Source organism: Chrysemys picta, chromosome 12 (genome assembly GCF_011386835.1).
Source record: "Chrysemys picta bellii isolate R12L10 chromosome 12, ASM1138683v2, whole genome shotgun sequence".
Lineage (NCBI taxonomy): Eukaryota > Metazoa > Chordata > Testudines > Emydidae > Chrysemys > Chrysemys picta.
The window spans coordinates 8,825,553-8,841,109 of record NC_088802.1 but is presented as its reverse complement, the minus strand read 5'-3'; the positions used below and the strand labels follow the sequence as shown (position 1 = coordinate 8,841,109).

Below are 15,557 nucleotides of genomic sequence, written 5' to 3'. Positions count from 1 at the left end.
GACTCACTCTGGTGCTGGGTCAGGACCAGCCACCCCTAGGGGGAAAGGGACATAACCCACCACCTAATCCTTGTCCTGGTGTTACCCGGGGTTCTTTCAGCCCAAAGCGCTTGGTAACTTTACTCTGTGCAAGGAGGTGTCAGGGGAGACACGGCCGTCCGACCGATAGATGGCTTGCCGAAACAGGACAACACAAGAGTGCTTTCACTTAAAGCTAAACTTTTCTAGTCTCAAGCACTTACACACGTCCGCAACAAGATTAGTAAAACACACCCAACCCTCGATAATTACCAAAGCTGACTGTGCCACTCGAAAGCCACACTGGCAGCCCATCTGCTGCTGGGGAACACAAGATGCATCCAGAGGGAGAGACCAGTCCTGAAGAGTCCCGCCTATCTCAAGCTTTTCCCCCTTATTTATACATTAGTAATACAATGACATGTCCCTTAATGAAAACTTGTTAAGTAAGCCGTTTCAAGCAAGAGGTTCCTTCTGATTATTGATTAACCAGGTGTGGGTTTTTCCAGAGTCTGCAGCTCTGAGACCCCAATAGACATTCCTGCTCTTTTAAAATGCATGTATCAGCAACTTCAACACAATTCTTATCAGGAAGGACGCGGGGTCAAGCTGCCCCTTCTATGGCACCCCAAAACCCCCTCCCTTCCTGCCTTGGTCAAGCTGAGTTTGCTGACTGGCCAATTTACAGCTTGCCAATTAAATTGCTTTTTAACAATAAGCCATAGTGGTTTTAGGCACTTTACCAGTTTGCCAAAGTCTCCCTGTACAGTTTCCCCTTGTTAAAGGCCACCACTCACACAAGGGGGCCATTACACAATCCCTGTCACACCTTTTCTGGATGCACCTGAGTTGAGATCCAATGAAAGCTCAAGGCTCTCAGCCGAGACCGAGCAAATTATCTTCTTGTTGGCATCCCATACTTAGCACACCAGCATAGCAATTGACAAGTGATCGCCTTAGCCTCCTTTCCCATTTAAGGGAGGGGCGACAAGTTCGATATCTTCCTTTCCCGGGGGTACGAGTGCCAGTGGCAGTAACCACTGACTCATCTGTCGGGGGACTTGCAATTGCCGGATTTTGCACCAGGTCCAGCATGTCATTAGGCTGGTAACAAAACCCACTACTATTTGGCACCCCAAGATTACTATGATGGGGTGTAGGCAGGGCCGGCTCAAGGCACCAGCAAAGCAAGCAGTTGCTTGGGGCAGCACATTTGCAGGGGTGCAAGAATCCAGCATGGGAGCTGAGAACGAACAGGGGGCCCTGGGATCTGTAGTTCCTTGGTTAGCTCCCTGCCTATAGAGCCAGCCCTGGAGCAGGTAAAGAACTACATTTCCCAGCATTCCCTCGGCCGCTAGTAACAGGAAAGGGACGGGGAAGGAATATGGAACTGAAACCTGCAGCTTACTCTGAATGGTAGGGACAGAGCCAGCTCTAGGTTTTTTGCTGCCCCCCACACCAGCCCTTGGCTCCCCCTCACCCCTGTGTTGCCCAAGCCCTGGACTCTCCCCCACCCATGAACCCTGCCTTCCCAGATCTGGCCCCCACCTGCACTCCCCTGCTGCCCCAGACCTGGCCTCTCCCTCCACCTGCAACTCCTGCCACCCCAGCCTTGGGCTCTCCCCCAAAGAAAGAATTGGGTGAACTAAATGGACAGTGCCCCTCTCTATCTGAAGCCTAGCAAGGGAGGTATGTGGATCCCACTAGAATTTAAAATGAACAGTAAGGGAGGGGAGGCTCTGCTAGACTGGGCAGCTTTAAATACAATACCAGGCACGTAGGAGGATTTCCACCTCTGAGCCATGGAAGCAGAAATTGACTTTTCTTTTCCAGATTTAGCTAATATTCAGAAAGGGAATCTAGCACCTGCCTTCCAGATTTGAACACCTCAAAATTCAGGAGTGCTCAAGCTCAATTTGGGCAGCTGTTACTTCATTTCTCCCAAATCTAATATACTCATCCACTGTAACTTGCTGTAGAAAAAGGAGAATAAATTGAGCAAGAAATGCTTCCCAGTGGTTATTAGGACTGGAATTGCTATTTTCAACAGCCATTGCCTTTTTTTTTCTTTTTTTAATTTTAGTTTTATTTGTTTAAATGGAAGACAATGATATTGCATTTCCCATAGAAACACAGAAAGGAACAAAAGAATAATAAAGGCACCTCAACTTTTCCTCATTTATGTAGGACAGTCTTATAATATGCATCCAGATATCCTCCAATCACACAAGCTGAAAATTGTTCCACTTTACTGCAGTTCTGTAACCATATGGGAACCAATCCTGTCTGTGTTCTGTGCACATCGAAAATTCCTGCTGAATGACCGGCCCTGGGAGCGAGTTACCAGTCACCCAGGGCTGGGGCGGCAGGAGGGTGCAGTTGCGGGGGAGAGCCCAGGGCTGGGGTGCGGGACAGCCAAACAATTTTTTGCTTGGGGCAGCAAAAAACCTTGAGCCGGCCCTGGGTGTAGGGCCAAATTCAGGATGCCTATGCCAGTGGGGGACCATGCCAATAACACTTCCCACCAGTGGTGCGACAGGTCCTGGCCAATTCTTGCAAATACCCATTTAATTTCATTGGCATTATGATGCACTGTAACCATGAGTCTGCACCCTTCCTGTTTTGCAGTATGTAACTGGGTGTACAAGCAATGTTTGTAAAGCAGTTAGATCCATTCCAAGGGGAACAGGAGTACAATAGAATACAAAGTATAAGACACTTTTAACTGACTATATTTAAATTCAGGTACATGAAATTCAAAGTCACGTACCCTAATTGCTATAATATGACAGAAACATTTAGAACATAACTTCAATTGTTTACCAATACCTCAATGTTAGTAGCATCCAGCACTCCAACTTCTAATCCAGTTCCACCCAAAGCAGTTCAATACATTTATTGGGAGCCTTTTCTTTAGGCTACCTACCCCTCCTGGCTACCAGGGAAAATCCAATAATCTTCAGCAGTTCCCATGGAGATAGTATTAGGGCAGCTATACCTTCCCTGGGCCTTTCTTTTCTTACATCCAATGTCATACAACACCCAGGTGCATTCAGCTGGGCTTGCATGCTGGAAGTTGACTAAGAACTAATAACTGGCAAGTCTTATTCTTTTAGTAACCAATGTTTTTACATACCCTTTTTTCCCTTGGTAATTTCACTTTGTACTGTAAAACTTTTTATGTCCATCCTTTTATTCCCACCAACAGAAACATCTTGTGTCTCATGCATATTTTACTTTTAAATGTGCCTTTATCACCTAAGGATGTTTCCCTGTTGACAGACTGGCGTTTCTGTAAATATAGTTAAAATGCTTGCTCATCCTTTTCTGCCTAATGCAGTATTTTCTTGTTTTGTAACACAATACAAAGCAGTGCTAGCAACGAGACAAACAACACAAGACAAAATGCAAAACATAAAACACAAAACACAAGTTTCGTCATGACAATAGAGCTATGGTATTCTGGGAGGCTCTTCAGCTGGTATCAGTTTTTCCTGATTTTCTGAAAGACAAAAGAACATGTTTTGGGGTGGCAGATTATTGCTTAAAATATCCCTTCCTTTTACAAATATCCCTGCTGATTACAGGCAAAACCAGAGGAATTACCCTCATACTTTCCTGTGTTTTTGTTCTACGGGACAGGACAGGTTTCAATGCCTCCTATCTTTTAAGGGTTATGGGGAAATTATCCCACTGTTTAGTTATGAAACTTATGAGGTGGTGGACCTCAGTTTTCCTTCTTATACAGCAGACCAAGTTTGTAATGTTTTTCCTGCTGGGCTAAGCTTTAAGTTTATTCACAGGTAATAGCTGAGAAGCATCATTACCATATAACCTTAAAGATTTTTCAAAAAATCATACACACTATACATTGTTACACGGGTACTTATTAACGTTAAATGTATCCCAATGTTTAACATTAGCATCAAATCTATTAAAAGCTTCAGATTTGAGCACTGCATACACACACAAAAAGAATGTTTTTCCTACTTAGGGTTAACTTGTCCCTCTCTCATTTTTAGGTTTGACTTCTTTTTCCACCTTCCTCCATCAGTAAGGTAACTGGCATTTTCACAGAGGCTTTCTGGCTTCCTTTTGGATCCAAAGCCATCAGCACTTCAGAGACCCTGACTTAAAAAGGACACAATCGACTTCCACCCGAGTTTTGCTTTCTCCTGTTTCCAAAACATACAGAACTCTGAAAAAGAAAACACAACCTATTGTGGCTCCCTTTAGAGCCCTAACAGGATTTTAGATAAGTAGCATGCTTTGTTGGCATTTCTTTTACCCCTTCTACAATATACACTGCACATGTCCTGGGAAACGTGCACTTTCCTTTCATAGTTTAACTTTTATAACACTCGATTAGCCATATCAATTTGTACAAAAGGTGTAACTGTTAGCTCTGTGTGAACACAAAAGTTTCATCAAAGTGACAGTCTGATTACTCAGAGCCACCTTAAGGCTCAGTGTTTCTAATATCAGAGGGGTAGCCGTGTTAGTCGGGATCTGTAAAAAGCAACAGAGAGTCCTGTGGCACCTTTAAGACTAACAGATGTATTGGAGCATAAGGCTTCGATGAAGTGGGCATTCACCCACGAAAGCCTATGCTCCAATACATCTGTTAGTCTTAAAGGTGCCACAGGACTCTCTAGTGTTTCTAATGTTGCTTCTCTTTTGTGCACCTCACCCCTGCTGTTGCACCAGAGGGGCACTGTCTTTTTTTAATCTTTTATTCTTTTACTACGGCTCTTATCTGCTATTTTATTACCACAAAAAAAGGATCCAGAATTTCTCCCCCTTCTCCGGGTTTAACTGCCCTGCTGCAGCCAGGACTTTGGCCTTTAAAAAGATATTGAACTTTAGAAAGCATTAGGGTACCTTAAGGGTTAAACGCTAAACACCAAAGCCAAACACCACTTGTTACCTGTGTCTGGCAAAAAGTGTTTCTCAGTTTTGCTCCTTCGAATGAAAGACTCAGATGGCTTTTTAGTGGTGTTATTTAAAACCAAAACAAAACAAAAACCAATTTATCTTAAATCTACAAAACGGAATTTTACAAGTCAGGAGTGTTCGCCTACAAACATTCCACACACTTACACAATTTATCTATACACACACAGAGAGATACAAGCATACTCTTCTGCTTAAAATCCCTTACACCGCTTTAATTTTTACACAGCTGTACATAGATTACATTGCTATACATTTGGGGTCAGGTAAGTTCCAATAGAAACTCCTTACGTTCTTCATCAACTCAGATTTCACCATTCCAAGTACTGTCCCAGCATCTGAATTCCCCATGCCTGTACTTACTCTTCTCCTTACTCCTGCACCTATGCCCCTCAGGGCTCCCAACCTGTTTTCCAATTTCTATCTGTTGCCTGCCTGCTTGTCTGGGCCTGATCCTGTTTTCCTCGCTGAACTGCCCCTTCCCATGGGCACAGGCTTTGTCCCACTAACCATTTAGCAAGGAGGGTGGGCTCAACTAGCCCCCACCCCTCCTGCTCCCTTTTCTTTGTTCCCTTTCTCTCTTGTTGCTCTGGGGTGGTCATTCTGCCAGATAGGTAGCGACCCTTTCTGACACAAAGCACACGTTCTTTGCTATTGTTTACTGAGTTAGACTCTATCAGTTCAGATCTGTTACCTGCACACAATAGGGCACCCACCTTTTCCAAGTTCCTAGGGCTCCAGGCAAAAAGAATTTAACTTTACCCCTCCGTGGGCTCCAGGCTCTACTCCTCCATGGGCTCCGGGCTCTACCAATTCTCTGTGGACTCAGGGCAAACACTCCTTTCCCTTTGGACTCAGGGCACAATTTTTTTTTTTGCAGGTTTACAGGGTCTTTTACCAGAGTCAGAGCCTTACACAGTAATATCCTACATAACTTCTATTTCTTAACCATCACCAAAAACAGACTGCACATGCTACACATACACTGCTCACCACGCCCAATAAGACAGAGGAACTTTTCCTGATGGCCAGTCAGAATCAGGTCCATCTGGGGGACTCCAGTTTCTGCACAGTGTCATTGGCAGAGTATTACGGTCTGGCAGCTCTGATCTTTGGGGCTGTGTCCTGGAGTTGGTTCCCTGTCTCTGGACATAATTTCTCCACTCAAGCAGGCAATTGGCCTCAGTTTTGAGTCCCAGTAATGGAATGTATCCGTATTTCAACTCACAAACTGCGACACGGGAACTTGTAGGGAGCGACCCCACCCCGCCGTCTTTTATCTCCTACTGCAATGGACAAACTACAAACTGTTTGTACCATCCGTCTCCTTCCTCTCCACCACTCCTCGCTGGGGTCTCCAAATTCTGTTACCCGGGGTTCTTTCAACTCAAAGCTCTTGGTAACTTTACTCTGTGTGAGGACGTGTCAGGAAATAAATCAGGGGAGACACGGCTGTCCGACCGATAGATGGCTGGCCAAACAGGACAACACAAGAGTGCTTTCACTAAAAGGTAAACTTTACTACTCTCAAGCTCTTACACACCTCCGCAACAAGATTAGTAAAACACCCCCAACCCTTGATAATTACCAAACCTGAGTGTGGCTTTCAAGTGGCACAGTGGCAGCCCGTCTGCCGCTGGGGAACACAAGATGCATCCAGAGGGAGAGACCAGTCCCGAACAGTCCCGCCTATCTCAAGCTTTCCCCCCTTATTTATACATTAGTAATACAATGACATGTCCCTTAAAGAAAACTTGTTAAGTAAACAGTTTCAAGCAAGAGGTTCCTTTTGATTATTGATTAACTAGGTGTGGTTTTTTCCAGAGTCTGCAGCTCTGTGACCCCAATAGACATTCCTGCTCCTTTAAAATGCATGTATCAGCAACTTCAACACAATTCTTATCAGGAGGGACTCAGGGTCAAGCTGCCCCTTCTGTGGCACCCCAAAACCCCCTCCTGCCTTGGTCAAGCTGAGTTTGTTGACTGGCCAATTTACAGCTTGCTGACTAAGTTGCATTTTAACAATAAGCCATAGTGGTTTTAAACACTGTACTGGTTTGCCAAAGTCTCCCCGTACACTGGAAGCTGGAGCTGGTCGTGCAGACCCCTAGAGCATGTGGGATTGACATAACTCTTGCAAACTAGCCACCAGGCCTGACCTTCTTATTTGAAATTCAAGCTTTCCTTCTCCCAAGCGAACCACCCGATGAGCCCGGCCTGCTGCATTACCGCACAGAAAGGGGACATGATTGACCCAGCATCAGCCAGCAGAAGCATGGCCAAGGAAAGGACAGATCACAGGGCCACTGAGTCCAATTCTCCACCCTCTCCAGGGCCACTACAGTGCTCCGCTATCCCACTGTATGGAATTATCCAGCAGCCACATCTCCGCTAGGCACAACTCCTCAGCACGGGAGCATGTGGAAAGTGTAGCAGGCTCAGACAGGTGTGCGCTGGCATTAGCATCTCAGTGAGATGTCTTCACCCCAGGGAAGATGAACACAGACAGTGACAAAATATGTGGGCTGCTCCCTCCCTCCATGCCACTGTCTTTCCCGTCCCTCTTCCCCACGCTGGAGAGGCTGCGCTATGGGGATGGTTAAGGCTAGGTTGGACAAACCCTTGGCTGGGAATGTCTAGGTTTACTAGGCCGTGCCTCAGTGCAGGGAGCTGCTGGACTGGATGACTTTTGGGGGTTCGTTCCAGCCCCACATTTCTATAAGTCTATGATTAACCCATTCTGGACCAGAACCATTATTAACACCAATAAGGACCCAGAACAATCGGTTCCAAAGACGTACTGGGGACAAAAAGCATCCACATAAGACAATCAACATAGAATAACACTATGCCATGGAAAATCGCTTCCAAACCCAACTTCAAGTTCCCGTTCTGGGCAATAAGCACCTTTGTTGATAGAACGGCACAGAACGCTCGGTTCCAAACAGGCACAGGGGACCAAAATGATTCACATAATACAACAAACTGAGAATAACGCTATGCCATAGAAAACTGCTTCGAAACATACCATCAATTGCCTGCCCCGTCAATAAACAGCTTCATTGATAAAATCGCCAAGGGCACTCTGTTCTGAAGTGGTACAGAGGGCAAAAATGATACACATAACACACTAATTCAGAATGACACTATCCTATAGTGAATCACTTCCAAATCCACCTACAAGTGCCCATCCAGGGGATGTTGTGAAGGCCTCTGCTGGAGGACAGGATTCTGTGCTAGTTGGACCTTTGGTCTGACCCAGTATGGCTGTTCTTATCTTCTTATGTCCTTACTCACTCCTGAACCACAGCCCAATGCTATCCCAGTGCTAAGATCCACCCACTCTCCACAGCTCTATTAATGATGTTCTATCCCGATCTACAGCCAACTGCTATCCCTGCCCTGGATTCCCCACACAGCTCTTCTGGTGCCCCATAATGTTGACCAACAGAAGCCTGCTAAAGCAGTCCTGGGATCCCCCCAACACATCTCCAAGTCACATCCATCCCAATCCTTCCCTATCCCAGCCATGGGAGGTGTCCCGGCTCTGACGGTGCCTCTCAATCCCAACACCTTGCACCCTGCTATCCCATCTCTGGGCTCCCAACACAGCTCTAACAGTTCCCCTCAGTCCCACCCAGCAGAAATTCCCCTCCTCTGTTGCTACCCCCAGATACCTGTGTAAATCTCTTACAGTGATATTAGGCTTGGAAGGATTAAAATACATCAGTGATGGTCACTAAACATCGATTTCACCGCACACGCAGAGCCTGGCAAAAATATTTCCAGCCATAATAATTGAAATTTACAGATGGGCAAAGTACACAAAACATTATCTTTTTCAGACTAAACTGTCCTTAAATAATTGTCCGACCCTGCCCCACAATTTCCTGAAAGTTGTAAGTAATAAAAATTGGAAAAAGGCTTCAAACTAAACATTCATATTATCCTGTAGCGAGGCAGTCTGTCTCCCAACGCCCCGGAGGGGGACGAGCCTCTCTGGACACCAAAGTGCGCAGAGCCAGCAAACCCTGCGCCCACCCCTCAGAGGTGAAGGCGCAGGACAGGAAGTATAAAAGCCGGACCCCAGAGTTCACTTGAAACTCAGCCACCGGAGAGACCGGATGCCTGTGGCGTAGCTCCCAGTGGGGAGACCACGGCGATCGGCAGATGAAACGAGGACTGGCCAGACCAGCCAATGCCTGATGCTAGCCCGAGCCCAGAGACGCTGCCAAGCCTACCGCTCGCCCATTACCCTGAGGAACTGCCAGGCCTGCCGTTTGCCAGTTACTCGGAGGAGCTGCCAAACCAACCGCTCCCAGCTACCACCCTTGGTGTGTGACCCCATGGAGGACACCGTCCAGACCCAGATACCTCTAGAGCGGGAGGTAGGAAGTAGCCCGGGGGCAGCTGACCCTAGTCTGGCTGCAACACTGCAAGAGCCTATGTCAGTGTGCTGCGGTCAGGATCCCCACTGACACAGCAGCGGGTCTTCTGCTGCTGCTAGGGCCCCGAGCTCGGACACAGTAGACTGGGTGGGCCTCCACCCCCTTGCTACCCACCTGGCAGGTGGCAGTCTCCCCCTCTCCCCAGGAGCCTCTGGTTTGCTGTTCAACTGTTTGGTCAGCCCCTGCCTGAGGGCCTGAGCTACTGACTGTTTGTTGCCCCGCCCTTACCCAGGGTCTGGGCCTGCTAATATTTAACCTGTTTGCTCAGCCCCCGCCAGAGGGCCAGAGCTGCTGACTGTTTGCCGCCCAGCCAAGCTAGTTCCCTGACACAACTGACCAAAGTAGTGTAACCCTTCTGCCCGTCTGAGTTGGCAGCAACAAGGGCCGAGTTCAGTAATTAGGGGTTCCATTTCAATAACACAATGCAACAGCGGCTCGAGCCCCCACCCAGTGGGACAATTACCTACCACCCCCCGGGCGCGTCTAAAAGGCAATACTTCCCCTCTCGCAAGCACGGAGTCTGAGTGTAGCAAAATCCTTTTAATGAAGGAGGGAAACAATGCGGCATTATGTTGGGGAAACACCAGAAACAAGATTCCTAACACAAACCATGAGCAAAAGACCCACCCCCAAGTAACTTTGGCAGTGTCCTTTTCCCCTCAGGGTCTTAAGTCCAGCAACCCAAAAGATCACCCAAAATTCCAACAACCCAAAAGTATCTGTCCCTGGTCAGTGCAGCCCCAGAGTTCAAAAGTTTATCTGCAGAGTTTTACCTCCCAGCCCGCGGGAGCGGGGGGTACAGCGGTGTTAAGGGGCACCTTACGTCATCCAAGGCCGATTGCCCCGTCTCTCCATGGGTTTCTCCTGAAGCCTTTACCACAAGCCACTCCACCAGCCGCTCCGCTCCACCAGCCATCCTGCGAGCTGCTCCAGCCGTTCCATGAACTGATCTGCTCCACCACCTGTCCCTTGAGCCACTCCAGTCATCCCGCAAACTGCTCCACTCCTCAAACTGCTCAGGAATATAGCTTCAGGACCCCCCACAACACTCAGTAATTTCAGCTCTTAGTGAATTCAACTTATAGTAGGGGAGCCTCAGTACTAGTACACCATTGGCCCAAGGTGAATTCAGCTCAGCAGTCTGTAACTAGACTCCCAGTGATATTCCACAGTAGAGAGAGAAGGTGGTGCACTTGGTATTTCAGGTCCTCAAAAGGGGCCCATACCATCACATACAAATACCTGTCCCCAGACTCTCTCAATTCACTAGGTTTTGGAACCCATGTCCCTTGTCTAGGGAGTGCTACTTAGTTGATGGCGAGTCCCTCTGCCATAAAACACTTTCATGGTCCTTGATTCACATAATCAGGGTAACAACACTTTATTCTTCCTGCCCCAATAACAGAGAAACTGGGGATCCCACAGCAGCCAAAGTGATCATTTGGGCTGCTGTGTGTTCATGCTAGGTGGGGTGGCTGTGCCCATGCAAACAAGATCAGCCCCTGAAGTTCTTTTCCACAACTCGCCACAATTCACCACCAGATGTCAGGGTAGAGCTCATCCTGACTCTGCTTACAGTAGCGAGGCGGTCTGGCTCCCCACCGCCCTGGAGAGGGACAAGCCCCGGCTGAACCACCCTACACGTGGTGGAGATTGTGGGCAGCAATCCCCCGATCCTTGTGAGAAGGGATCTGCAGTGGAGCGTGCCCGAGCAACCATGGATATGGTCAAGCTTATTAAGTTTTTAGCGGAAAGCCAACAACAGCAGCAGGCCGCCCAGCTCCAGCAGCAGCAGCAGCTGGTCCAGCAGCTCGGGACCCAACAGCAACAGCTGATTTTGGAGCTGGGACGCCAGAACCGAGACCACCAGCATCAATGCCTGCAGCAGTTGGTGACCTTGCTGCCCCGTCCTGCGGAGCCCCAGCCTGCGGATGCCACTGGACCTCCCAGCCTGGCCCCTCCCATCCGGTTGACAAAGATGGGCCCCAACGACGACCCACAAGCTTTTCTGGTAACTTTTGAAAGGGTGGCATTAGTCGCAGGCTGGGCCAAAGACCAGTGGGCTACATTTTGGCCCCGTATCTGACCGGAACCGCCCAAACCGTATATCGGGGCCTGTCTACGGACGTGGCATGGATTACACCTGAATAAAGGCGGCAATTGTTGTACTTAAAGTACTGCACAGGATCTTTTTAGGGGGAATAAGACAAAATGCCACATTTATTAGTAATACATGTATTCATTAACACTGTATCATATGCGTATAATATATTACACTTACACTTACTTTGAAGGATATAGAAGTTTGGGCAGTGTAGTGTGGTTTATGTTTGTTTGTTTTGGTTTGGGTTTTTTTGTAAGTAATATTGTGGTAATTTCACAATTTTAAAGAAAATGTTTAAGAAACGAAACCAGGAAGGGTGGGGGCTAGTTAAAAAGCCCACCCTCCTTGCTAAATTGGTAGTGGAACAACGCTTGTGCCCATGGAAAGAAACTGTTTATTAAAAAAAGCAGGATCGGGCCCAGGCAAGTAATAGATAAAGAAACTGAAAAACAGGTTGGGTACAGAGAGTTAAAACAGCACTCTCAAATCTTACAGCAGCAGTAACATCAGGAGAAGAAACATTTAAGACCCCAGAAGAGGGCAGACCTTTGGGACCCCTCTGGAAATTGGGAAGGGGAATATTTGGGTAAATTCCTCCTTCCAGGGCCAAAATGCCATTAAAATAGTTAACAACAGTGCCTGCTTCTGCCTAAGATCTCCAGGCCATGGCAAAATGGCTGGAGATTTTAAAACAGAAATTTTTTTCTAGATGGAGTGTTAACGCTCTTTTACTGAGAAAAAGGGAGGATTTACACTCAGGAGAAATGCACCACTTAATTAGCATTTGTGCAGCCCCAAGTACCAAACACACTGTGGCAGAGACTAAGCAGGTTCTGCCAGGGTAAAAGCACTGTGCTAATTTGTTTCCAAGCTTCTATCTTTCAGGCTCTGAACCGAAACATCAGAAGAGCTGGTACCAGCTGAAAAGTTATAAAATTCCATGGTTATAGTGTCATAACAAAGTCTGTGTTCAGTGTTCTGTGATGCATGTTCTGTGTCTGTCTCTGGTGGTGTCCTGTGTTAGCACTGGGTCCAGAGAGAGAGGGGATACTACACTAGACAGGGTAAATGTCTTTTCCTCTCTCTACTTCCCCCATCTCCATCCAACTTATCAATCACCCCTTGTGTCCAAAAGACTTTGGTCCCCAGTGCATCAGGGTTATTTTGTTTTGTTTTGTTAGGTTCTCTAACAATCATTTTGTTGTTAATTTTTGTTCTTGATACATTTGTATTGTTAGTTACATTTGCTTGTATTATTATTAATTCCACACTTTCCTCTATGCACTCTGGTTCTATTTCCCCAAGCCCTGAAGAGTAGTTCTTGGGCCCCCATAACCTGTAAGACCTTGGCCCATAATTGTATGGCCCCATCTTTCAGGTCCCCAGAAACCTCTAAGAACAACTGTTAAAAATAGGGAATTCTACAACATTTTAGCAACTGAATGTTAGTTTAAGTCCAAATCAGCTTAACCTTGCATAACAACTGTGGTACTCCTACAAAATCTTATTTGTTGTGTGTGCTTAAAAAGGTCCTAACCTCAGTGACTTTTATTGTTTGATGGCTATTGCAGCATCAATCTTGGGCCTCATTTTGTTTGTCAATGTACCCAATTATTGTAATGGTAATGGTTTTGTTGTATTTCCAATTATTATAATTATAATTGTTTGCATTTGTGTTTATGTTATATCTGGTGTTTAGTCAATTGTAATGGTTTTAGTTATATTCACCTGGTTATAATTGTTTGGTTTGTTTGCAACAAATACAAAAGATGTATATGGTGACCACTCAAGAATTGTTCTTGAGAGGTCAAAAGAGGGACAATGTAGATAAATCTCTGATAATTTTCATATGACTTTACATTGTGCCTCTTCATATAACCTTGTGGTGGGTCTACCCACGTGTGACCTCTGTTTTCATGGGACTTTGTATCAAAGCCTCATTTAGAAACTTTGCATTGCCCTTGGTATAATATTATAACCCCTAAGAATAGAATAAAATAGAAGAAAAATTTCTTTTTGCTAGCAGTAGAACAAGAGCTCTCCCCCCCCACACACACACTCTTAATCAATTGTCCTGTTGAATGAATGAGGTGTGGATGAGCAAGGCATGGAAGGCAGCACCTCCAGACAGCCTCAACTGTTGGAGGGGGGCTGGGAGCCAGACCCAAGGACAATAAAACATGTCAGGTGGGCTCATTAAAGACAAGCAAACATACCGACGGCCTCGGGGGTTAGAAGCAAGCACCATCTTTTGGAAACACCCTCTTTGCAGCATTGGGACAACACTCAAAAAAAAGCAGCACAAAGGACCAATGGACACAGACACAGAGTTTAAATCTGGTATAAATTTGCATAAGAGGAAAGCTGCTATAAAAGTGAGGTGTCTTGCAGAGGACCCCGGGTCTCATCTTGTCAACATGGGAGCTTCGATCCGGAACGGCAGAAGCCCAGCTCCACCCCCTCCCGCATCTAACTCACCTGGCCAGTGAAGTTAAGGGGAGCAACTAATTGGTAACAACAAGACGGAGTGTGTTTGTGTGTGTGTGTGAGTGTAAGTGTAATATATTATATGCATATGATAAAGTGTTAATGAATACATGTATTACTAATAAATGTGGCGTTGTGTCTTATTCCCCCTAAAAAGATCCTGTGCAGTACTTTAAGTACAACACAATCTTACATGCCCTGGACGTTAACCCGCAGACATTCCAACAGTGCTTCCGGAGCTTGGTCTACCCTACAGGGCCCGACCCCGGATGGCAGCACAAGAGTTGAGGGAAGCCTGCAAGCGGTGGCTACAACCTGAAGGGCGAACCCTGGATGAGCTCATTGAACAAATTATTCTGGAGCAATTTGTCCATATACTCCAATTGTGAGGAAGGGCCTTGGTCCTCCGCCATCGGCCTACGACCTTAACTGCTGCCATCACACTGATGCAGGATTTCCTTGCCACCGAAACACCAGTGGGACCAATCACTCGAGCTGCCCCGCCAGGACCGGAGCGCCCTAACCCAGAGAAAAGGAGCAAACCATGAAATCCGTCACGGGGCCCGGAGCCCCGACCCGACCTGCCGAGGTCCAGGTTTGACAAGCCCCGGCACCTCAACCAGATGCCCAAGGGACCAACCGAAGCACACCCCCCCCAGGGGCCAGGCGGGAACAGTGTCCCGGCCTGGGTGCTCAGATATCGGACCCTGTTTTTCCTGTGGGAAATATGGCCATTTGCAGCAAGACTGCACCGAGATGGATTGTAGCTTCGGACACTTCTGCACGGGAGAAGCCCGCGCCCAAAGCTCACAAGCCACCAAGATTACTGTGCCAGTGGTTGTCGAGGATTGCCTAACCGTGGCCCTAATTGACTCAGGTTGTGGCCAGACGCTGGTTTGCCAAAACCTAGGCCTCCAGGCTGACCCACGTCTGGGGGCGATCCGTCTACAATGCATTCACGACGACGTACGACCCTACCCCAGTGCCCAAGTCCGACTGACCGTGGATGGGGTCACGCGATCGATGGTCGACCTGGTTCCTCGCCTTGCCTACCCGGTGATCCTGGGGCGGGACTGGCCAATTTTCCTGGAAGTCCTCTGCTCCAATGCTGATGAGAGGCCCGCAACTACCCCAGTACTGGAAGGGAGCCTCCCTGAGACCCCATCGGAGGGGGAGGAGGCACCAGACCCCAACGGACTGGAAGAAGAGCCAGAGAACTCCCCTCCAGAAGCTGCTGCTGAACTCCTGCTTCACACTGACTTTTGTCGTAACCAAAGGGCAGATCCCACTCTCAGTCACGCTTACGAGTGAATAGCCACGGTCAATGGGGCCGACATTGACCCGCACCGGGCGAAGCAGTGGCCACACTTCGAACTGTGACAGGATCGGTTCTATCGGGTAGAACGGGACCCGCGCACTGGAGAACCCCAGAGCCAACTACTCGTGTCACCGGCGGGCAGGAATGAATCTTGCCCATGACATCCCGGCTGCTGGGCACTTGGGCCACGAGAAGACTTTAGCCCGGATACTGACACACTTCTTCTGGC

The 15,557-nt window shown here is 47.5% G+C and overlaps 1 long non-coding RNA gene across 1 annotated transcript; it reads right to left on the bottom strand.

The window, feature by feature from the left end:
• Positions 1-202: 202 nt before the first annotated feature.
• Positions 203-6,718, bottom strand: LOC135974720 (uncharacterized). Its single transcript, XR_010591833.1, has 3 exons — positions 6,565-6,718; positions 4,009-4,216; positions 203-3,520 (listed from the first exon to the last, which is right to left on the bottom strand). It is a non-coding gene; the product is annotated as an uncharacterized LOC135974720 (long non-coding RNA).
• Positions 6,719-15,557: the final 8,839 nt, after the last annotated feature.